We start from the raw sequence: 22,865 nt of genomic DNA, 5'->3' as shown, positions 1-22,865 counted from the left end.
CGCAGTGGCTGCGGTCGCATTTTACTTTCGTTCCCTCAGCTCTCGGACCTGAAAAACAAACAAACAAACAAAACAAAAAAGCAGTCCAGTAGCACTTTAAATACTAACAAAATAATTTATTACATGTTGAGCTTTCATGGGACAGACCCACTTCTTCAGACCACAGCCCCACCACAACAGACCTATGATCTGAAGAAGCGGATCTGTCCCACGAAAACTCATCACCTAATAAATTATTTTGTTAGTCTTTAAAGTGCCACTGGACTGCTCTTTTGTTTTGATAGGATACAGACTAACACGACTACCTCTCTGTTACTAAACAAACCAATTAAGAAGAAGAGTCTTTAAACAGAGTCAGTAAATATCAAACAGACTTTGAAAGCTTAAAAAAAAGACGAAGAAAGAAACTGACAAGGAGAGCTGCTGACGCTGCTTCACCTGTAATGGCCCCTGCTGTTTGCCGGCTCCACTTTAACGTGCATTCAGCCACTCATGCCCAGTTTCCCAGGCATTACAAAGTGCTCTGCCTGTGCCGTCTCAATCCCTCTGTCAGACGGCCACTCTCGCTGTGCCCAGGGCTTGGGACACCAGCACAAAACTTGACGGCTGTCCTCACTGCAGCAGCCTTTCAAAACGATCCCGTAGAGCCAGAGAACAGCAGCTCCCTGTCCTGCTTATGGAGCAGGCTTTGGCTCCTGCAGAGCAAACGGACTTCCCCCTCAGGTGCAGCCCGCAGGGGGTTGAGAGCACTGACAGGACTCTGGCACTGGCAAGCCCTATAAAGAGGGGGGAATCCCCCAGAGGCATGAAGAGGTCATATGACTCATCAGGCTCTGTGTCCCCAAGAGCATGAGGGACTGCCTCAAAACACTGCGCTGCCGCCCTCCCTGCAGTTAAGGTGCAGCCAGGTGTCCTCAACCAAGAGGGGAGTGAAGGAGAGGGCCAAAGCCTCCTTACCTAAAAAGCAGTGAAACTCTCCGACAAGCCCTCTGCCTCAGCTCAGCAGACTAAGCCAGTAATTGAGCAGAGCACACCTGCGTCTGCTTTCACTTCTCCAGAGCCTGCAGGAAGAAGTGCTGAGAAGCCGGTACCGAGGAAACACGCCTCTCCGTACTGAGGGTGCAGGGGACTCCAGTACTGACTAACCACCCCCTACACATCATTCCTGCTTTACACTTCAATGGAACAGCTGTTTATTACCTCCACTCCAGGCACTCCTCTGCTGAGAGCTGTTTTCATAGCCCGAGGCTCTCCGATTGTGGCACCCTGGCAACTGTTTTTTCCAGTTCCTCAGATCAGAGGAAAACATTCCTCCTCAGTATCAGAGAAGTAGCTGTGTTAGTCTGTATCTTCGAGAACAAGAAGTCCTTTGCCCACAAAAGCTTATGCTCCAGAATATCTGTTAGTCTATAAGGTGCCCCAGGACTTCTTGTTATTCCTCCTCAGAAACGTACATGGAGGCATCCTTACCTGCCACAGCCACAACACTGGTAATAGCTCCTGGCGCCCCCGAATACACCACCCAGCTGGTCACAGCCCCTGCGACAATGATTCCTGGCACTGGGGGTCAGACCCCACACCAGCAAGCATTCATCTACCAAGTCAAGGCTATCTGGGACTGAACAATGTGCCTCACATTCAATGGGGAAGGACAACTCGCCTTCTCCCCTTCCTTCACTCCTGTCCTCTTCCTCTTTGACTGCCCACAGGGGGTTGAGAGCACTGACAGGGCCTTCCCTGCCTCTGGCAAGTCCTACAAAGAGGGGAACATCCCCCCAGATGCAAGAAGAGGTCGTAAGAGGACGTAAGTGCAAGGCACCACCTCAAAACACCACGCTGCACCCTCCCTGACGTTAAGGGGGCAGCCCAGGTGTCCTCACCTAAGAAGCAGGAGAAGGAAAGGTCCAAACCCTTGATATCTAAAGCAAAAAAAAAAATGGCCAGACACCTACATGTAACAGACTGGCAATTCCAATTAATGAGGCTCTGCTAGAGCCAGCCAAAGTCCTCTGGAATACCCCAGCCTCGATCTTGCCCACCTCAAGGAGGATAGGGGGCAAATACTACATTGCCCAAGTCTTGGGTGCAGAATTCCTTCTCTCTCACCCGCACTGCAACTCGTTGATAGTGGGTGCAGTAAATCAGAGGGGAAACCAACACAATTACAAGGTCAACCTTGGGGACAAAGACTGGAAAAGTCTGGATGCAATGGGGAAGAAAGCATACTCCTCAGCCTGCCTGCAATTTCGAATTGCCAATTATACGTCCCTGCTAGCCAAGGCACTCGTGAGCGAAGGCTGTCTAGTCACAAAAACAGCCCTGCAATCTGCATTAGACTCAGCAGATACTGCAGCCAGGTCCCTAGCTTCTGCAGTAGTCATGAGTGTCCGCGCTACAACTGTCCGGGTTCACCAAAGTCCAGGCCATGGTGGAAAACCTGCCCTTTGAGATGTCTCACCTTTTTGCCAAGAGTACTAATGAGACTTTACACTACATCAAAGAATCAGGGGTAAACTTGCACACTCTGGGCTTCCATTTGACCACCTCAAGGAGCCCTCAAAACAGACAATCCAACTGCAGATACAAGGCACCAGCCTTTAACAGGCAATCGATAATAGGTGATGCCAGAAGCAGCCTACGGGGACGCAATCTTCAACCCAGTCCCTGACTCACCAGGCCCCTTCATGCCAGTCGTTTTTAAGTTTTGGTCGAGAGTTGGACAACCCCCTTAAATCGTGGGCCTCAGAGGGAGCCATGCACCATCTTCGGCTCAAGGCTAGCAGCATTCTTCCCTGCATGGCGAACCATCACAAATGACCAATGAGTCCCGGAGATTGTGCAAACAGGCTATGTGATCCTGTTTACCTCAAAGTCCCAATCCTATTCACTTTCCCTGTCCCTTTTCAGGGACCCCTCTCACAAGTTGCTGCTTGTGCACGAGGCACAACAATTACCTTGGCTGGGGGCCACAGAAGAGGTACCCACCAAGAATGGGAATGGGACTCTATCCAAAGTACTTCCTCACGGAGAAGAAATCAAGGAGCTGGAGACCAATATTAGACCTCAGATACCTGAACCGGCAAATTCTCTGTCAAAAATTCAAGAGGGTAACGCTAGCCACTATTATCCCCGCTCTGCAAAGAGGGGACTGAATGTCCACTCTTGACCTACAAGATGCATACTTCCATATATCCACTCACCCAGCACACAGGAAGTCTTCAAATTCACCATAGCAAATCAACATTACCAATACAGGGTGCTTCCCTTCGGCCTCTGTACAGCACTGAGGTTCTTTTCAAAGGTCCTGGCAGCGGTCACCCCTTTCCTGAGAACAAAGGGGTAACCATCACTCCTTATATAGATGATTGCCTCATAAGGGGTCAATCCCGGGCACAGAATGAGCAAGCAATGTTGTTCACCAGGACTCTTTTTTCCAGCCTTGGCTTGTGCATAAACCTTCCAAAGTGCACCCTTACACAGACCCCAAGACTTGAATTCACAGGGGCACTCCCAGCTTGCCAGACTGCTTCAGCCTCACTTCCATCACACAGGCTGAAGGTGATACAAGACGTTGTCACTGGTCTGCAGTTTTCACCGACTGTACCTGCCAGACCTATGCCTAGTAGTCGCATGGCAACAGCGACATCAGTGGTTCCACACGCACATTTACTAATGAGACCCATGCAGACATGGTTCAGAGTGGTATTCAGGTCCACCTACATCCGCTGAACAAGACACTGAGCGTCCAAGCCAAGGTCAGGAGCTCCCTCACTTGGTGGACACAACCCATCAATGTGTGCATAGGAGTGCCTTTCCAGAGACTCCTCCCACATGCACGATCAAATTGCATGCCTCCCTCATGGGATGGGGTGCTTATCTAAGGGAGAAAGTAATCCAGGGTATATGGTCCCCAAGTGAGCTACTGCAACACATCAGTCTCCTAGAGTTGACAGCAGTCTGGTACACGTGCATGCACTTCTCTGCCCAGATCACCAACACTACAGTACACATACTAGCAGACAATATGAAGGCCATGCATGATATAAACAAGCAGGGTGGGGTACGCTCGAAACAACTCTGCCAGGAAACAGTACTACTCTGGGAGTGCTGTATCCTCCAGCAGATCCACGTTGTTGAAGCTTACATCCCAGGCAAGAACAACATACTGGCAGACAATATCAGTCACGTTTTCTCAACAGACTACGGGTGGGAAATCAACAAGTCCTCCATCTGCCACGTTTTCCGCAAATGGGGCTTCCCGAAGATGGCTCTGTTTGCCACAGCTGCCAACACTCTCTGCCTCCTATTTTGCTCCGGATTTGTATTAGGCCTCAACTCTCTAGGGGATGCATTCAACATCACATGGAATGCACCTTTAATGTATGCATTCTCACTGATACCCTTCACTCAGGGTGTGATCATCAAGATAAGGTGTGATAGAGTTTGGGTCATCCTCCTAGCACCCAGATGGTCCAAACAAACCTGATTCTCTGACCTGCTGCTCTTCTCCAGGCGTATCATCCATCATTGCTTCCCTCCTGTTCTGATGCTCCTCGGTCATCAGAATGGCTCGGTTTGCCACCCAGCCACTGACCATGTCCACCTGCACAAATGGTGCCTGGTTGGCTGACAGCCCTCGTGCTCCTATGCCCACTGCAGGTGCAGATGATCCTTGAAAACAGCAGAAGACTGACAACAAGACAGACATATTCTCAAAAGTGGTAGTGTTTTATATCATGGTGCCAATCACAATCATGCAACCCAATGCAATCAGGGGTTATGCAAATACTCACTCACCTGACCCACCTGCACCAGATGAACCTATCAATAAGTACCCTCTGGGTCCATCTAGCTGCCATATCAGCATTTCACCCGCCAATTCAGGACTGTTCAGCCTTTAGTCACCCTTCGGTCAAATGATTCCTGCGGGGTCTTCAAAACTTGTTTCCTCCAATTAAGCACCCAGCACTGCCTTGAGACGTCAGTTTAGTTCTCACATCTCTCATGGGGAAACCCTTTGAACCATTGGCCACCTGCTCCCTGCTACATCTCTGCATGAAGGTAGCTATCCTTGTGGCAATAACATCGGCATGCAGGGTAGGAGAGATCAGCACTCTCATGTCAGAGCCTCCCTTCACAACCTTGCACAAAGACTAAGCGGTACTATGTACGCCCCCTAAGTTCTTCCTGAAAGTGCTCACCTAATTCCATTGTAGTGATCCAGTCTACCTACCGGTATTCTTCCCCAAACTACACACCAGTGATGAGCACACGTCCCTGCGTACCCTGGATGTACGGCGAGCACTGGCCTTTTGCCTGCAAAGAACACAAGATTTGTATAGGACAACTCGGCTGTTTGTCTCCACAGCGGACAGGTCCCGTGGCATGCCCCTTTCCAAGCAGAGACGCTCTAAGTGGATTTCCGGATGCATAAGAGTCATCTATGCTAATGCGAATAAACAGCCTCCTGCAAATCTCCAGGTACATCCCACGCAGGCAATGTTTGCATCTACCGCCTTTCGCCAGGGTGTGTCCACAGAAGACATATGCAGAGTGGCAATGTGGGCCTCTGCACATACTTTTACATGTCAGTATGCCATACAATCCTACCCTAACTCTCAAACCAAGTTTGGCCGCTCCATACTATTATTGGCTGACACACAACATCCTAAGCACCCACCTCTGAACCTTGAAACTGCTCTGTAGTCACCTATGGTGGAGCACCCACGGGGACCCTCCAAGGAGAGGTTACTCACCCTGTGCTGTAACTGGAGTTCTTTGCAATCGTTGTCCCCGTGGGAGCTCCACCACACACCCACCCACCTCCCCTCTGCTTCAGATTTTTACCTAGGTGTTTGAATCAGAGAAGAACTGAGGTGACAGGAGGCCCAGGCATGCGCAGTAGCTGTCACAGGAGGCTCAACCCGTGCTCCGTGAGCGGGCAGCCTGCTGAGGGGCACCACTAAGAAAATCTTTGGCCTGTGAGCACAGCAGTGCTGAAACACCTCAGGTGGAGCACCCACGGGGACAACCATCTTGAAGAACTCCAGTTACTGCACAGGGTGAGTAATATGTGGCTCTGTACTGCCACACCCAACCTTTTGGAGAATCAGGAGCAACCAACACTCACAAGCCCTCCCAGGTGGCACAGTGGCAGACTAATCTGAAATCTCCTCAGGCAGCAGCGTGAGCGAGTTCCATGGCAGCAACTTCTACCAGCACTTTCCAGTCTGATCCAGCTCATGCCTTTGGTCAACATGGAGCTTCTAGAAACTCATTCCCTGGTCCCTGGAATTTCACTTCCAGCCATCCCAGGCAGTCATTCTGCCTCTTGATAGGTTTGTGACACCAGGTATATTTGCACTGAGCCTAGCGCACTGGGTCCACACTCCCCTGGCGTGTCTAGGCATTGCTGTACTTACAAGTACATGAAGATATACACAGGTGCACTTTGATGTGCTTGACAATGTATGGCTGGCTGCCCTGGTTGGCTCATTTGTACCTATGCTTGTCTATGCTTGTTGTCACTCCTTTGGCAGCGTGGATCCTTGAGTCACGATGAGACATGATCAATGACTGCTTGCAGGTCTGGAGAAAATAAACTGGGGTCAGTGACTCACTTGGTACAGGTGTAAATAGGATCAACATATTTGCTTGTATAAAGCATCACTGCATCACATTTCACTACCAGAGAATTTGGCCAATAACGGTGATAACCTGCATATTCTCTTTCTCTGTGCACCATTGCTACAGTCCTCTTCTTTCAGCCATTTCTATAACAAGCCCCTGGGGTGTCTCATTTGTAGACTGAGCTTACTGGTAACATAGCATTTATATATGTAAGTCTTTTGCATGTGCATGTCTGGGCTGTGTGGGATGCACAGTGAATTCTGCAGGTGATGCATTTGTTTGGTAACAGCCAGTGGGACCAACAGCCTTTCCTGGCCCTTGGGCAAGGGGGATGGGGCCTGCTCTGTGGGCCACCTCTAAGGGTCACCCAGACCATTGCATACTGCCCCCTCCCTAGCGTTTGGCACAGCCCAGAGTGCACGATAGGGATTTAAAGGTCATGTGGCTCTCTCTGCTGCTGCACCAGTAGAGGGTCCAAGCTTTGGGCCCTGTTGTATAGCTCCTTTTGCCCACCCTCGGTTGGCAGGCCTGGTAACAGCCTGTGTTTGTTGGCTATGCTGGTGGCTCTGTGTGACATAGGTTTATAGATAGTCTCATCCACACTTAGGGATCCTATTCAATGTGGTTGTGCATGTTGCTTAGGGTGATCACCTGTCCCATTTTGGTGGGACAGTCCTGTATTTTGGGTGCCAAAAAGGTGTCGTGACTTATTTTAACAAAGGGGCTAATTGCCCTATACTCGGTCCCCTGCTAGTGCTCAGGCGCAGCTGCTGGCCAGAGATCAAACGGAGAGCACAGTCTCACATTTTCTCTGGCCACACCAGAGTGAGCCAAGAGGGGGCCCTGCAGAGGGAGAGGTATGTTGGGACATGGGGGTGGCTGCTTCTTCCTTCCCAGCTCCCAGAGGTGTGGGGAAGCCGTGAGCCAACCCGTGCAGCTGTTGCCTTGTTCCTGGCTCCCCGCACCTTGAGGAGGCTGGGAGGCTCACTGGTGCCAGTGCTGTCTCCTTCCCAGCTCCCCAAGGTGTGGGGACCCAAGAGCCCACCTGCACAGCTACCGCCTGGTTCCTGGCCCCCTGCGCCTTGGGGGAGCCAGGAGGAGCACCATGATGGCTGCTGCCTCCTTCCCAGTGCCCCAAAGCATATCTTCCCATCCCGTATTTGGGAGAGGGAGATATGGTCACCCTCACATTGCTCTCGCAAGAGGTATAAAGACTGCGTGAAGGCCAGCATTGCTCATGCTGGATTAAAGCCAAAGCAGCCAGAGCAGCATGCAGAAGACCAAACAGGCTGGCGTGCTCTGGTACGACATGCGAATGAGAACTTTGAAGAGCAGCAACACAGATGCCTGATTGATGCTCGTGAGAGGAGGAAAACAGCAGCAGCAGCAGCACCGACAAAGCCATGACAAGTCCCTTGCCCCTACTGTGACTGCCCATGCCGGTCAAGCCAGATGCAAGTCCACTACCGATGAGCTTGCGCAAGCTCAAGACGTCATCGTTGGACCTGACGGACTACCAAGAAGAGTGTTGCTCCTTCTAGGTGTATATCAGCTTCTCAGACTTTGTTGTGATCGTTCTTCATTGTTGTGGTCTGTCCCATTCCCATATAGAGCACTATGTCCTGAACATATTCTCAGTGTTGCCCACCAAGCTGGTATTTGTGCTCTGGGCCCTGTATTAGCCGAATGAAAGATCTGCCCCTCTAACTAGGTGCAGGGGTAGTTAAATTTACTGACAACGCGATGGAGACCTCCCCTGCTCCTCCAAGTTCAGATACCAGCTGCTTAGCCTGGCCTCCTGCAGAACTGGGGTTACAGTGAAATCAGGGGCAGGTGCAGTCGAGGAAAGCTTTTGTCAGCTACAGGGGCACACCGTTTTCCCTAGGGGGCTGGAACGATATGTATGCTGGGGGTGCTGAGAGCTACTGAACCAGACTCCAAACCCAACGGGATGGCAGAGCTCAGTGGTTTATGCCTTTGCCTGCTAAACTCAGGATTGTGCATTCAATCCTTGAAGGGGGATTTACTGATCTGGGACAAATAGCTTTTTTGTTTGTTTGTTTTTATAATATATATAAAGGGGGATGGTGCTTGGTCCTGCCAAGAGGGCAGGGGACTGGACTGGATGACCTCCCCAGGTCCCTTCCAGCTCTGTGAGATCAAAACAAACAAGCAGTCCAGTGGCACTTTAAAGATTAACACAATAATTTATTAAGCGATGAGCTTTCGTGGGACAGACCCACTTCTTCAGCTCATAGCCCTACCAGAGATGTGTACGTGTGTACGGCTGTGGCCCCTCCCAGTTCCTACTCTGTCTTCTCCTCCGCTGCTGCATCCTTTGGGATCTCTCCTTCCTTCCCACTCCCCTGTTCCCCCGCCTCTCCCGCCCCTGGGCTTCTTCCCTCTGCCGGGGCCGGGCTGTGACAGCCCCTGGCGCGGGGAGTGCGGCGCCGTGGCCGGGGCAGCGATGGGGCCTCTGCAGCTGGCGCCGGACGGGGGGCGGCTGCTCTGCTGGGAGGCCGGGGTGGTCGCGCTGCTCTGCGCGCTGCTGGCAGCCGCCACGTGCCGCCTGCTGCTGGATTACCTGGGCAAGTGGAAGGCGGTGAAGCCGCTGCCGGGGCTCAGCCCCTGTTACCCGCTGCTGGGGAACGCGCAGTTCTACGCCCGCAGCCGGGAAGGTAACTGAGGCTCCGACTCCTGCTTCGGCTCCCCGAGCGCTGCCGGCCCTGGGGGGCGGGGCGGGGCTTTCGGGGGGCTGTGCGGACGCGGGCGGGTTTGCGGCAGTTTGGAGCTGGACTCCCCCGCCCCCATCACCAGTTGTTGTCGTTCTGGGGGAGCAGAGTGGGACCGAGCTGCTCTCACTGTAACCCGCCCTCCAGAGCGAGCCCCCGGAAAGGCGGCCTCGCCCAGCCTCTGCCTCCCCCTGCCGCGTCCTTATGGTTCGGTCCGTGGTGCCTGTCAGCCCATATTTCCAAGTTACTTATTAGTGGAATATGCAAACAAGCTCTCAGCTGTAGACCAATAAGTCGCTTTGGTCTTTGCCAAGGTTTCCCTAATTTATTCATGTTTTTCTTTATGTTTTGGCTATTCCAACAAGACCTAGATGTTAACCTTTTACAGATGTCCTCGCATTTGTAGTTTAAATCTCTCTAACCACCTGTACCATGAGTACAGAGTAAGATCTGCAGGGTGGGTTGCTCAAAATACAATTAAAATTTGACCTAAAACATCTACTTGCTTGGTGTATATGCTTAAAAACAACTATCTAAATGCATACAGAGAGGTAGTCCTGTTAGTCTGTATCTTCCCAGAACAAACAAGCAGTCCCGTAGCACTTTATAGACTAGCAACATAATTTTATTAGGTGATGAGCTTTCCTGGGGCAGACCCAGTTCTATTTTAGATCTGTAGAAGTGGGTCTGCCCTAGGAAAGCTCATCATCTAATAAAATTATTTTGTTAGTCTTTAAAGTGTTACAGGACTGCTTGTTTGTTTTGTCTAAATACCTGCTTTCCCAAGAAGTTCTAAGACAAAGGAGTCTTGCTGAATGTGGGAGAATTACAGACTTAGTTGTCACCTTCGTGAGCATAACAACTGGTTGGAAACCAGCAGCAGCTGTGAACGGATGACATGGATTACGTGATGAAGACCTGTTCTGTACATTCTTTGGGCTACCCCGCACTGGCCAATGTGGAAAGACAGGATACGGTAGCCCTGTATTTGTGTGAGAGTTACATTCCTGGAAAACCAGGCCTAACTGGAAATTTGCGCAGGTTGAGAGGGTGGGGCCACCAGCTCAGCACCAGCAGCCACTGCCACAGCTGGGAGCAGGAGATCCCCCTGTTAAGGGGGAAGAGCGTTAGCAGAGCACTTTGCTCAGCCAGCTCTGCCCTGGGGCACCACTGCTGGGGAGGTGGGGGTGAGATGGGGATCCACTTGTTAACAGGGATTCCCATGTTAAAAGGCTGCTGGCTGGCTGGCTGGCTGGCTGGCTATGAGCCAGCTCAGGCACAGCAGCTGCTGCTGCCAGGTTAGGGGAGGCAATCCCTCTGTGAAGGGGGATTGCACCTGGCCTGGGATGCCCAGTGACATTGCAGGGGGTCGGGACTTGGAGGGGTTCTTGTTAACAGGGATCTCCCCTGTTACGAGGCTGCTAGCAGGTGGAGCAAAGCTCCCCCAGCTCAGCCACAGGCAGCAGCCACCACCGCCACACAGGCAATGGGGGAAGAGATCCCCCTGTCAGAAGACAGCAATTCCCCTGAGTGCCGTTGCCTGAGTGGGGGCAGGATCAGGCTCCCCTGACGCCTCCGATCCCCCCCTCGAGATGGTACTCAGGGGAAGAGCCGTTCCCCTTTGACAGGGGATCACCTCCCCTCTCGCTTGTGTGGTGGCTGCTGATGCCTGTGGCTGAGCTTTGCTCCACCAGCCAGCAGCCAGTTAACAAGGGGCTCCCCCAACCCCTGTCTCCTTGGTGACAGCACTCAGGGGAAAAGCTGGCATCACCAGTTCTGTTCCCTTTTAACGGGGGATCTCCGCCCTGCTCGCCTCTGCAGCGGCGGCTGCTTCTGGCTGGAGCTTCAGAGGGTCACCTCCAGCCACGCTAACATGAGCTACGCACGTGTCCAATGCACATGTTTCGAGGGTTTGCTGCACTGGGCTAGATGAATCTTTGGTCTGGCCCTTCAGGGCAGCCAGTATTTTGAGTGGCCAAAGGATGCCACACACGTTCTCTAGGAACCAGATCGGAAGTGGATGTGAGAGCATCAGGTCTCAGATTCGCACCCAAAATTTTCGGGGTGACAAGAGCAAGAAGTTGTGCAGGGACATCTCCCTTGATCTCTACAGAGAGAAATTACACAGAAGGGTTGTTAGACAACTCTGGATGGGTTTTTGAATGATCTGTGCTGGACTGTTAGAATATTGCTGTGAAATTATTAAAGGTAATGGAAGAGAATTCTTCGAGTGCTGCAATGGTTTTGGACATATGCACACCCACTTATTTCTAGGGGAGATGTGACAGAATGTAGTATTGGTTGAACTTCTTTAATCTGGAAATCTACCGTCTGGCAACATCCATAATCCAGCATGATTTTAGTTAGCTGGATGACCACTTATCATAGGTGAGGCCAAGTTTCCCATGGTCCCATAAAGTTTGCTTACAGCTACTAGTCCTGGATCTCAGTGTTCTGTGCTGATATTTAGCTGCAATTTACCCTTAAATGTATTTTAAGAGCCCAGTAAACAGCAGAAGTATTGATAATGCTGCTAAAAATAATGACTTTCTGTCGTCCAGGAAATTCTCTCGTCTGGCAGTGATCAGGTCCCTAGGCTGCCTATTACAGAGGTTCAACCTGTATGTATTTTGGGGTGTGTGAAGTATATTAAGTTTATGCATCACTGTTGGAAAGGGATTGTATCTATGATCATGTTTTACTCCCCAGGGGAGATTTACCATTGCTTCTTCAGGAATTAGAACAGAGTGATGGGGTTAAGGTAAAACACTTAGCCTATGAAACTTTAAACAAATGCCACCCTGGTGAGTCATTTGTATGCTGGTTCTGGTTGGGTTTTCCAGAGACTGATACTGAGACAAGTATTTTGGTATAAAGCTATGAACATAAAGTAATATAGGGCCTTTTTCTGATGCAGCAAATGGACTGGACCCTCTTTCCAAGAGAGGCCACCAACCATTTGTGTGACATGATTGGATTTTGAGATGAACATGCAAAACAGTGTTGCAACCCACTGTTTGCACCAAATCTTGTGCAAAGTGGGTCAAGTGAGGTGCCTATTGAAGGCTTATGAATCACTGATTCTGTTTTTACTGCTCATATAACATGTATCATTTTTATGTTTGAAGTTATAACTGTTGGCTGCGTACTTGTACTTGAATTTTTTTTTTCTGGGAGACCTCAATAAGAGGCTTGTCAACCTGTTGTCAACAGGTTCCTAGTCAGGTGAAGCAGTACTTGACAAATGGCCTAATCATGTGTCCATCAACCTCTGAATAATTTGTCTGTAAACATGCCATCCAGCAGACAGGCAATGGCTGATAGCCTAAAAAGGACTTGGCCCTGTGACCTGCTCATATGACAGGCTCCATCTCAGACAAGAACAATGGAATTCCCTCCACATCCTAACAAAGGATGTGTTCCAGAGACTTTTTAAGATAAGTCTACTGCACTTTTGCTGCAAGCCTGCACCAAAAACTTTGTGACTGGTGTGTGTAATTTGATAGGAATAAGGGGATTTTGAAGTTCCCGGGGTCCTTTCGAAAAGGGCTCCTATCTGAGCGAGCTGTACAGCAGCGAGACACGGCAATTTTGAAAAGCTGCGGGCGCCAGCATGGTAATGAGGAGCTGAATATGTCTTTCAGCACCTCATTAGTAATCTTCAAAATGGCCATTTGGATGGCCATTTTGAAGATTTGGGCTAGTGTAGACGTAGCCTAAGAAAAAAGGTGCTTGTTTAGAAGAAACTGTGTGGTAACTGGCAGCTGCTGGCAATACTGTTCATAGCCCTTTGAGAAAAATATGCTGACTGTTAGGCAGACTTCTCTGGGGCAGGGAACAATGGGATGTTAAAGGCCCAGGTCAGAAAGGGTGCGCTAAGCGTGCCTACCCAGAGTCAGTGCGGGCAGAAGTCCTGTGTACTATTCATGTGCATGCCTAGTGTGTACCACAGAGGGGGACATATGGGTGCAATTACCCTCAAATTAATACTTTGCATGCAGGCCTGTTTGTACAGCCAGTTCACTCTCAGGGAACACAAACCCTCTATTAGCAGGAGTCATAGGATCTCAGTTTCCTGGCTTAATTCATGCCACGCTGATTAGCGTAGGTGATCATGGCCCTCCACCCCTGTCTATTATAAGTACTCTGGAACATCTCCACAGTACAGTGGCGATGCAACCATGAAGTGATGCTATCCAATATTTTCTCACGTTGGCTACCTCATCCTCGCTTTCCATTATACTTTCTTCTTGTTTCTAAATTTTCAAGTGCAGACTTTCTAATTATATGGCCTATAAATTTTGCCTGCCTTGTTCTTATCCTGTTTAACAGCGTTCTTTTGCTGTTGGCTTCATTTAAGACAGACTCATTCGTCCTTTTGGTTGTCCATGAGATGCATAACATCATTCTTAGCAGCCACATTTCTGTGGCTTTGATGTACTTCTCAACTTGTTTACTGATAGTCCATGATTTGCATCCACACATGAGGACTGGTTCTACGTAACATCACAGCACTCTTTTCCTAACCTCCAATGATAATTTGTTTGTGAGAATGCTTCTCATTTTCTGAAATGTTGCTTTTGCTTGAGCTATTCTGCATTTCACTTCAGTTAAACACCTATCATTGGATGTGGTATAGGATCCTAAGTACTTGAATTTAGTCACTTGATGAAGAACTGTTCCATTTGCTAGTACCGCACATGTTGGCGGTACCTTCATCTCTGTAATAACCATTACTTCTGTCTTCGAGATGTTCAGCTTGAGTCCCTTCAGCTTGCTTTCGTTATTGACAATGTTAACCAGTTTCTGAAGATTTTTTTCACTTTCTGCTATTAAAACAGTGTCATCTGCATACCTCAGGTTGTTGATGTTACATCCTCCAATGCTTAATCCTGGCAGACCTTTTCTTTTGCACATTATTCTTTCACTGTACAAGTTAAAGAGATCAGGTGAAAGAACACAACCTTGTCTCACTCCTCATTTTATCTTCACATATCTACTAAGGTTTTTTCCAACCCTGATGGCTGTTGTCTGTTCCCAGTAGATGTTTTTAATTATTCTCAAATCCTTCCCATCTATATCCAGTTCTTCCAACAGTTTCATCATTTCTTCATGTTTTACTCTGTTGAGTGCTTTCTCATAGTCGATGAAGCACAAATATATGTCCTTTTGAACTTCCAGTGCTCTTTCGATTAATGACCTTAAAATGTAGATTGCATTACCAGTACCTCTGTCTTTCACAAATCCATAGTATTCATCAGAGATCTCAGACTGTATTTGATTTCGAATCCAGTTCATAATAATCTACAAAACAATCACGAGACTCATGTGACTCATGAGACTGATTGTCCTATGCTGTTCACATTCAGTTGTACATGGTTTCATGCCAGATGCTGATTGCTATAGCGATCATGTGCAAATTGAGAGTAAAATTAAAGAAAATTCAAAATGTTGTAAGAAACATCAAACTTGATCCGAAATTGCTCCAAACAGATACCCTGTGTCTCTTAGGCTGTGTCTACACGTGCCCCAAACTTCGAAATGGCCACGCAAATGGCCATTTCGAAGTTTACTAATGAAGCGCTGAAATGCATATTCAGCGCTTCATTAGCATGCGGGCGGCAGTGGCTCTTTGAAATTGACGCGGCTTGCCGCCATGCGTCTCATCCAGATGGGGCTCCTTTTCGAAAGGACCCCGCCTACTTCGAAGTTCCCTTATTCCCATGAGCTCATGGAAATAAGGGGACTTCGAAGTAGGCGGGGTCCTTTCGAAAAGGAGCCCCGTCTGGACGAGACGCGCGGCGGCAAGCCGCGTCAATTTTGAAGCGCCGCTGCCGCCCGCATGCTAATGAAGTGCTGAATATGAATTTCAGCGCTTCATTAGTAAACTTCGAAATGGCCATTTGCGTGGCCATTTCGAAGTTTGGGGCACGTGTAGACATGACCTAAGATGCTGAATCTATTCTTGACTGCCAAATTGATCTCGAACTTCTGGTGTTAGGAAGAAGGGCTTTTGAAAACTGAGGGGGTCCTTTCCGAAGGTCCTGTCTCTATGGGTGGTGTGTGATTCAAAAAGCTGCACTTTCGAATCGCTGTGGCCACCATTATGCTAATGAGGCACTGCATGTTCATTGCAGCGCCTCATTAACATCTTTCGAACCCTCTCATTAACATGCCCCTTGCAAAAGGAAGGGGCATGTGTAGACCCATCCATACAGAAGTTCAAGATCAATTCGCTTTAGCAGTCAAGAATAGATTCAGCGTCTTAAGAGACCTAACTGATATTAACAGACAATAGGAATTATTAAAAGAATCCATTGTTACATCTGCAGATGAAAACACTCCAATAAATAAAACTGTTATTAAGAAGAAGTGGATGACTGAGGAAATTTTGCAACTCATGGAAGAAAGAAGAGTAAAGAAAAATAAATCTTCTGAATATGAAAAGTTGAACAAAGAAATAAAATGTGCAGCTGCAAAGGAGAACTGGTTAAATGAACAGTGTAAGATAATTGAACAGCAACATGGAAATGATACAACAGAGATGCATATGCGAATCCAGGAGGTAACAGGAAGGAAAATATGTTCATCATCTGGCTGTCTGAAGTTGAAAGATGGTAGTATAATAATGGAAAAGGGTAAAATTTTGGAAGGGTGGTCAGAAAACATTTCAGAACTCTATGATGATGAGAGAGTGGAAAAGCCGAGTCCCTCTAAGAATGCAGGTGGTCCACCTATACTCAAGGAAGAAGTAAGAAAAGCTTTGAAATACATGAAAAGAGGAAAAGCGCCTGGTCCGGACAAACTCATGAGTGAGATGTTTGAAGCCTTAGAAGACTTTGGTATCGACACAGTTAGAAATCTCTTAAATGATATTCACAGTACAGGGCACGTCTCAGTCTCCTGGCTACAACCTGTAAAAAGTCTTTGATCCTGTGTAATCCAAGTCTGTAATTTATCCTTGGCAATTATTCATTTAAATTCAGATAATAGGAAAAGATACGGTTTTTGATTGATTTGATGGTGATCCACTCAGTAAGTTTTATAGATCAAAGTAGGTCTTGAAAACATCCATCGCTGAGTAACTCAAGGTTTAAAGCTACTCTGCAACACTGTTAACACTGAGCCAAAGCATTGGTACATTGCCCAAAGCAAACCTGTTCCTGCCTGCTCTCGTGATGACTGAGCGTGCCTCACTTCTTGGATGAGTCCCCAGCTAAAGCTGCCTCCACAGCATGACAGTCTGTTAACTTAGGGGCTAGTCTTTTAATACTGAATCCCCTCAAATAAAACAGTGCAGCTGTGCCATGACAAATTGATGCTGGACAACTCCCCCTTTTAATGAACCAGTGCTCGCTGGCTGACAGTGACAGTGACAGCTGTCCTTGTGACAGTCCTCTACTGGTTTGGCAGAGGGAGGCCCTGGAACATGCATTTCTGTAGGTTGAAGATCCTTTTCTGCTTTCTTCTCATATTGAGGTTCTGGCTCAATTTATTCACATCTTATTTGTTGCCCCCACAAAATCTTGTGGTCTTCTCCTCCCCCAAGTGAAAATGGCCTATTGTCAGTAGAGAAGGAGGAGGAGTTTTGAATGGGAAAGATTCTTTGTGATTATGACCCTGGTGCTCACTTCTGATCCCTCATTTGTTTATGTCTCTGGGCTGATTTCCTCTGGGCGGTGTCCATAAGCTCCAGTTTGTCTACATCTTTCTGAAATGTGGTGCCCAAAACTAGAGACAATAGTCAGTTGAGGCCTAATCAACACTCAGCAGAGTGGAAGATTTATTTATTTTGTGTTTTGCTTATAGCACTCTTGCTAGTGCAACCCAGAATGATGTTTGCTTTTTTTGCAACAATGTCACACTGTTGACTTTCATTTAGCTTCTGATCCACTCCAACCCTTAGGGTGCATCTACACTAGCACTGTATTTCAAAATTAATTTTGAAAGGGCCTCAATTTCGAAAGAGGCTGCGGAGCGTCTACACGCTCAACAGCCTCTTTCGAAATTATTTTTGGCGAAAACGGGTCCTAATTTCGAAATCACTCTTCCCATCCGGGATTGGGAAGGGCGGCCCCTTTCAAAATAAAATTTCGAAATGGGGCATGTGTAGACGCTCCGTGGCCCACAATTTCAAAATTGCGGGTCCGCCATGGCGGCGGCTCCAGGGTTCGTAGGAGATGCGCTAGCAAGCACCAGCGGGGCTCTATGGTCCCTGGGCCACCCCCTTAAAGCTGCAAGGCTCTGGAAACCCCGTGCAGGAAGCTGAGAGTATGCCTAGGGCTCAAGAAGCACCAGCTCAGCCCTATAAACACTCCAGCGGCCAGACGGCTGTGCCACCCAGCCCATCAGTGGGATGGTGAGCCCCCCGCGTTCTGGGGCACCCCAGGAGGCCCCCTCTTCCCCACCTGAGGGATCGCTGGAGGAGAGCCAGGGCCAGAGAAGGAGGGGCCTGTCCTGGACCGAGGCCAAGGTGAAAGACCTCCTCGGCCTCTGGGCAGAGGAGGAGGTGCTGCTCCACAGCACAGGGAGGCCCCGCAGCGCAGCTGCCTTTGAGTGTCTGTCCCTGGGGCTGCGGAGGCGGGGACACCCCGAGCGCACAGCTGCTCAGGTCCGCTCCAGAGTTAAGGAGCTCAGGCAGGCCTACAGCCAGGCCAACGGTGCCCGCAGCTGATCAGGGGCTGGGGCCAGCCTGAGGTGCCGACACTACCGGGCCCTGCAACAGCTCCTTGGCCCGAAGGATGTCCCAGAGCTGTCGGTGCAGGTGGACACAGGTGACCCAGACCCCGACTGGGAGATAGACCCGCTGGAGCAGCCAGGACCCTCCAGCCAGACCACACCTGCGGGGACCGGGAACAACTCAGATGAGGGGGGCCTATTACTCATCACAGTGAGCTCTGAGACCTCCAGCCAGGTGCCCTCGAGGCCAGTGTCCCCGGACCTGTTCTCCGGAGGTCCAGGTAGGTGACAGGTGGATCGGGTGGCCTGGGTGGGGGGACCTATCCCATGGTACCCTGCCCCCTCCCAGACCCAAGCACGTCGCCATCCAGCACCTGCACCCATGGACAGCACTCTAGCCTGCCCGACCAGGGAGGGATGTGGGGGCCAGGCCACAGCCAGAAATTGCCCCACAGACAAGGTCCCGGCAGGCACACGGGAACCCCAAGCGGGGTCGGCAGGGGAGGCACCACCTTGGGGGATGGCCTGGGGATGGCGCAGGTGGAGACCCTGGTCCCGGGCGACAGCACTGATGGGTGGCCACTCTCCACGTGTGTCTCCACAGCATCATCCTCTGAGGGCTGGACCACACCCGTACCACCCTTGGACGGAGCCGGAGAGCCCTCCTCCCCATTGCCCCAGGTGCTGCCTGCCCAGACCTGGACGGCCCGACGCCAGTGGCGCTACGACCACCAGGAGGCGGCGGAGGCCTACACCGCAGCCATCCAGGAGCAGACCGCCGTGCTCTGGGAGTGGCTGCTCATGGAGCGGGAGGACAGGGCCTGGCGGAGGGAGGTCTGGTCTGAGGCGGTCGCAGCCCTCCGACGGCTGGCCCCCAGCTGTGCCCCACACTCGCCCCCACTGCCCCTGAGCCCACTCCCACTGCTGCCCCCGAACACATTGCCCTCATCCCACCCACCCTCAGCCCATCTGCCTGTCTTGCCCTGGCCAGCTGGCTGGTCACCAGTGACAGCCAGGAGAGGGATCCCCTTCCTGGCCCCCCCCAGTCCCCATCCCTGCCCTGCCTTACCCAGCCCACCCTATTCTTCAGCCCCTGAACGACCCTACCTCCCCGTCCTTCCAGCCCTGACAGGGTCCCTGCACCAGGGGCGGCAGGGACACCCGTACCCTCCGGGGATCTTGCCCCTCCACCCCTGTGGGGGACTAGGCCTGCCTATGCCTGTGGCCCTGGCCATGGGGGCCTGCCCCTGCCCCATTGTATATAGTTCTCCCCCTGTTCCCCCCATACTTAGCCCCTGTAGGAAGACCCCACACCATTGTTTAACAGCTGTTTATTTACATAGTTAGTCCCCCGTTTAATAAATCTTTTTGTGCAGCTCAATGTCCCCTGTGTGTGTGTGTGGGGGGCATGCTGTAGGGTGAGTGTGAGCCATGTGCCAGGTGGGGGTCAGCATGGCTCCTGCTCGACGGCCTCCCGGAGGGCTTCCTGGACCCAAACCCCTTCACGCTGTGCCTGGCGGCACTATTGTCTGGGGCTTGATTGATTAACATTAAGTTAATGTCAAAATCTGTTGCTAGTGAACATTCCCTTGTTTTCATTAGTGTACAGTACCTAACTGGATCATTTTTATGTTCATAAGATAATATTTTTGGAAATTTATAGTCCTATGCCCTCTTGTGGTAATTGATAGCAATAATGTATTTGCAGTCCCACGATGAAAAAGATTGTAACTAACAGTCAGCTATATTTTATATTTCATTGTAAAGAGTGAAAAAGGCAAATGTTCCTCTGACAGTTGACTGTGGAGAAGAGTAGTGACTTGAAGATTGCTAAATAGTGCTTAAATTATTGTGGCTGTCGAGACAGATTTAGTGGAATTTATGTCTACAAAGACTTTGACTTCCTCAGAAGCTGAATGCAGAGGAAGACCCTTCACCCAGCCAGCATCAAGTAGCTAAATAATAGGAGAGGGAGGCAAATGGATTTCTTCTTGCTAAACATTATGGTTTATTTCCATTTTTTTTAAGTCTCCATCCATCTAATTTCATAACTGATTGTTTCCCGTTCAATCTAAGTATCAGATTGTTAGAAGGATTCATATATTCTTAGCTTTTGTATCTGTGCACTTAGGTTGTGTCAGTTTCTTGTATTCATTTATCTTTGTGTGCATGAGGATAATGCAAATCTGAACACCTGAGCAAATCTGTACCTCCAGGGGCATGACACAACAGCAGCAGCTATGACCTGGGCCATCTACTTTCTTGGATGTCATCCTGAAGCCCAGAAGAAAGTTCACAGAGAATTGGATGAAGTGTTTGGTTAGTTTGTGCCCCTTGTTTGGATGTGGGTGTACATTTGCACTGTCAGGATATGGTTTAATAGTAATGTCCAGCTAGAGATTTAAAATGGAAAATAAACACTTGCCCTGCCACTGCACATGCTGTAACTCTTTTGTGCAGAAGTTGATTTGATGCTGAGGGAATTATGACTAATTACTTAGATTGCAAAGTCTTTGGGGCTGGGACTACATCTTGGTTTTATATTTATATAATGCCTATCACAAGGAGATACTGGCCCATCACTTGGGCTCATTATTACTTGGCAAATACACACTTAGCTTTCAAGGGTGGTAGTGGTTTTTGGGTGTGCTCAGTAGGTTCTCTGTAGCTTGACTCAGACTCCTAAGGGCAAGTACATCAATGGCTTTGCACAAGGCCACATGCCTTCCAGCAGGTTGGAAGAGGCTGAGCCACCGGGTGCTTGTACACAAGCTGTTTTCCTTAACTGCAAAGCATTTTGCAGCCATTTTAAAAACACTCTGCATACTTACAGGAAGTGGTTGTATGTGGATTATAAAACAGCCATGTCACGTTGTAGAAATGTGTTATTTTCTTTGTTTCTATGAAGTTGATACTTCAGATTGTTCCTTTTTTTCCCCCAAATTACAGGAGGGGTAGTTGCTGAAAGTCCTCAGTGATTGAATTTTGGGTCTTCAAGTGCTTTTCTATGGGAGTTGGGTTCATTTGCGCACTAGAGGAGGGCAATAAAGTAAATGCTAGCCTGCTCAAAGTGTACAAAGGCCCCGTGCTGGAATTTTGTCAGCATTTAAGAAAGCTGGAGACCTTCAAAATAGATTGTGTTTGCAGTCTGGTAGAGTCATTGTTTCTCATGCCCAGCTGTAATTCTGATCAGGTAACTCTGACAGGCCTGTCACAATAGATGATTTGAAAAAACTTCACTATCTCGAGTGTGTTGTTAAAGAAGCCCTTCATATTTTCCCTTCTGTTCCTTGCTTTGGCCTCATGACAAGTGAAGACTGCTGTATTAGTAAGTAATAATATTTATTCATTTTTGTGCTGCCATAGTGTGTAGAAGCCTCTGCCAGGTGTGGGCCTATAGGTGTGGGTCTCAAACTCATGACCTGCAAGCCATTGATGGATAGAGCAGTTTCACAAGCCAACCTGGGAATTCTTGCAAACTGGATGTGTGTATCCCTACCTGTCCCCTAAGCCATGCCCCTTTCCACCCCACCCTACCCTCTTCTCCCCCCGTTCCTCCCTGTACCTGTTGTTCGCCTCCCCTGAGGAATGTGACTTTGAATATTACCAGGGGAGAGGGGCTGGCACAAGGCTGCAACAGGGTTTGGGTCCCCCTCACTCCCTGTAGGCCAGATTGTGAAACTGCTTGGGCCATAGATGGCTGGCAGGCCATGAGTTTGGGACCCTTTGCTTTAGGCTAGGTATTATATAAAGAAAGTTCAGAAAGATGTTCCCTGCCTTCAAAGACTGTACTATCTATGTGTATGACAAGAGAGTGCAGGTGGATACAGACAGACCAGTATAGACTACAAGGAAGCAATAAGACCTTATCGATTAGCAGATTAGGCTCTTACATCAGCACAATAGCAGCATAGATGTTATTGAGTTTCTGAAGGGCTTGTTCAAAAGGGGAGTTTTGAAGGAGGAGGATGAGAGAGTTTTGTGGATGTTTATGGGTAGTAGAGCTCAGTCCTGAGTGTACTTATCATTTTTAGGTATGAGAAGTATCTGCCATCAAGGTGTTGCACCAGTATAGAACTGCTTTTGTGCTTTGTATTGATTTACAAGAAGCCACTTGCATTGTCATGTTTTTTTTCTTTCCCTAGAAGGACTTAAGATACCTAAAGGTATAGATGCAATCATTGTTCCTTATATACTGCACAGAGATCCTAAGATTTTCCCAGATCCTGAGGAATTCAGACCTGAGCGATTCTTTCCTGAGAATTCTGGGGGAAGGCACCCATATGCATATGTGCCCTTCTCTGCTGGATGCAGAAATTGCATTGGTATGTAGCAGATAGAAGTGGAAGCATAAAAGGAAGAGGCCAGTGCACACTGTGATGGGTCAGTTTCCTCCCCCAGGTACCCTCGTTTAGAGAGGTATTGGCCCCTAGAGGGAAGGAAATCTGGTTTATCAGAGACCTGGAAAATCAGAGCTTGAGGGGACTCAGAGTCAGGAAGCACCAAGAAAAAGCTGTCAAGCATTGGTTGGAGAGGGCTGTAGGAGGCCTGGTGTAGACAGCTGAGTTCTGAGAAGCCCTGGAACAGAACTGCAGTGAGAACCAACTGCAGATGGGACCCTGAGGAGCAGAAGGCATGGGCATTGGTCCCTAGGCAAAAAAAAGTTCCAGCTTGGTCAGGGGAAGCTGAGTGTGGAAGCAAGAGAGTGGACTCTGGAAGGACATTTGCTGAACCTGGGTGGGCTCCCAGACAGGGAAGTCTCGGGAAGAGAACATTGTGGGGACCTCTGTCGTGGGGAGACCTTGACTTGGGGGAGCATGGGAA

General features: G+C 49.3%; 1 protein-coding gene and 1 long non-coding RNA gene across 6 annotated transcripts in view; one reads left to right on the top strand and one right to left on the bottom strand.

The window, feature by feature from the left end:
* Positions 1-4,944: 4,944 nt before the first annotated feature.
* On the bottom strand, positions 4,945-9,441 carry LOC142012525 (uncharacterized). The gene is made up of 3 exons (XR_012645383.1): positions 9,215-9,441; positions 6,503-6,588; positions 4,945-5,316 (listed from the first exon to the last, which is right to left on the bottom strand). It is a non-coding gene; the product is annotated as an uncharacterized LOC142012525 (long non-coding RNA).
* The window catches only part of LOC142012522 (coagulation factor XI-like), a 41,154-nt gene continuing 27,349 nt past the window's right edge, over positions 9,061-22,865 (top strand). For 4 of the 5 annotated variants that reach the window (XR_012645382.1, XM_074992886.1, XM_074992888.1 and 1 more), the window contains exon 1: positions 9,245-9,308. The gene's annotated coding sequence lies outside the window, so the exon portion shown is untranslated. Of the gene's footprint in view, positions 9,309-22,865 lie in introns of all 5 variants that reach the window. The other variant, XM_074992887.1, reaches the window with a different exon arrangement.

Source organism: Carettochelys insculpta, chromosome 4 (genome assembly GCF_033958435.1).
Source record: "Carettochelys insculpta isolate YL-2023 chromosome 4, ASM3395843v1, whole genome shotgun sequence".
In the NCBI taxonomy this organism is placed as follows: domain Eukaryota; kingdom Metazoa; phylum Chordata; order Testudines; family Carettochelyidae; genus Carettochelys; species Carettochelys insculpta.
The sequence above is the reverse complement of the archived record's forward strand: the minus strand, read 5'-3'. Positions and strand labels throughout refer to the sequence as shown.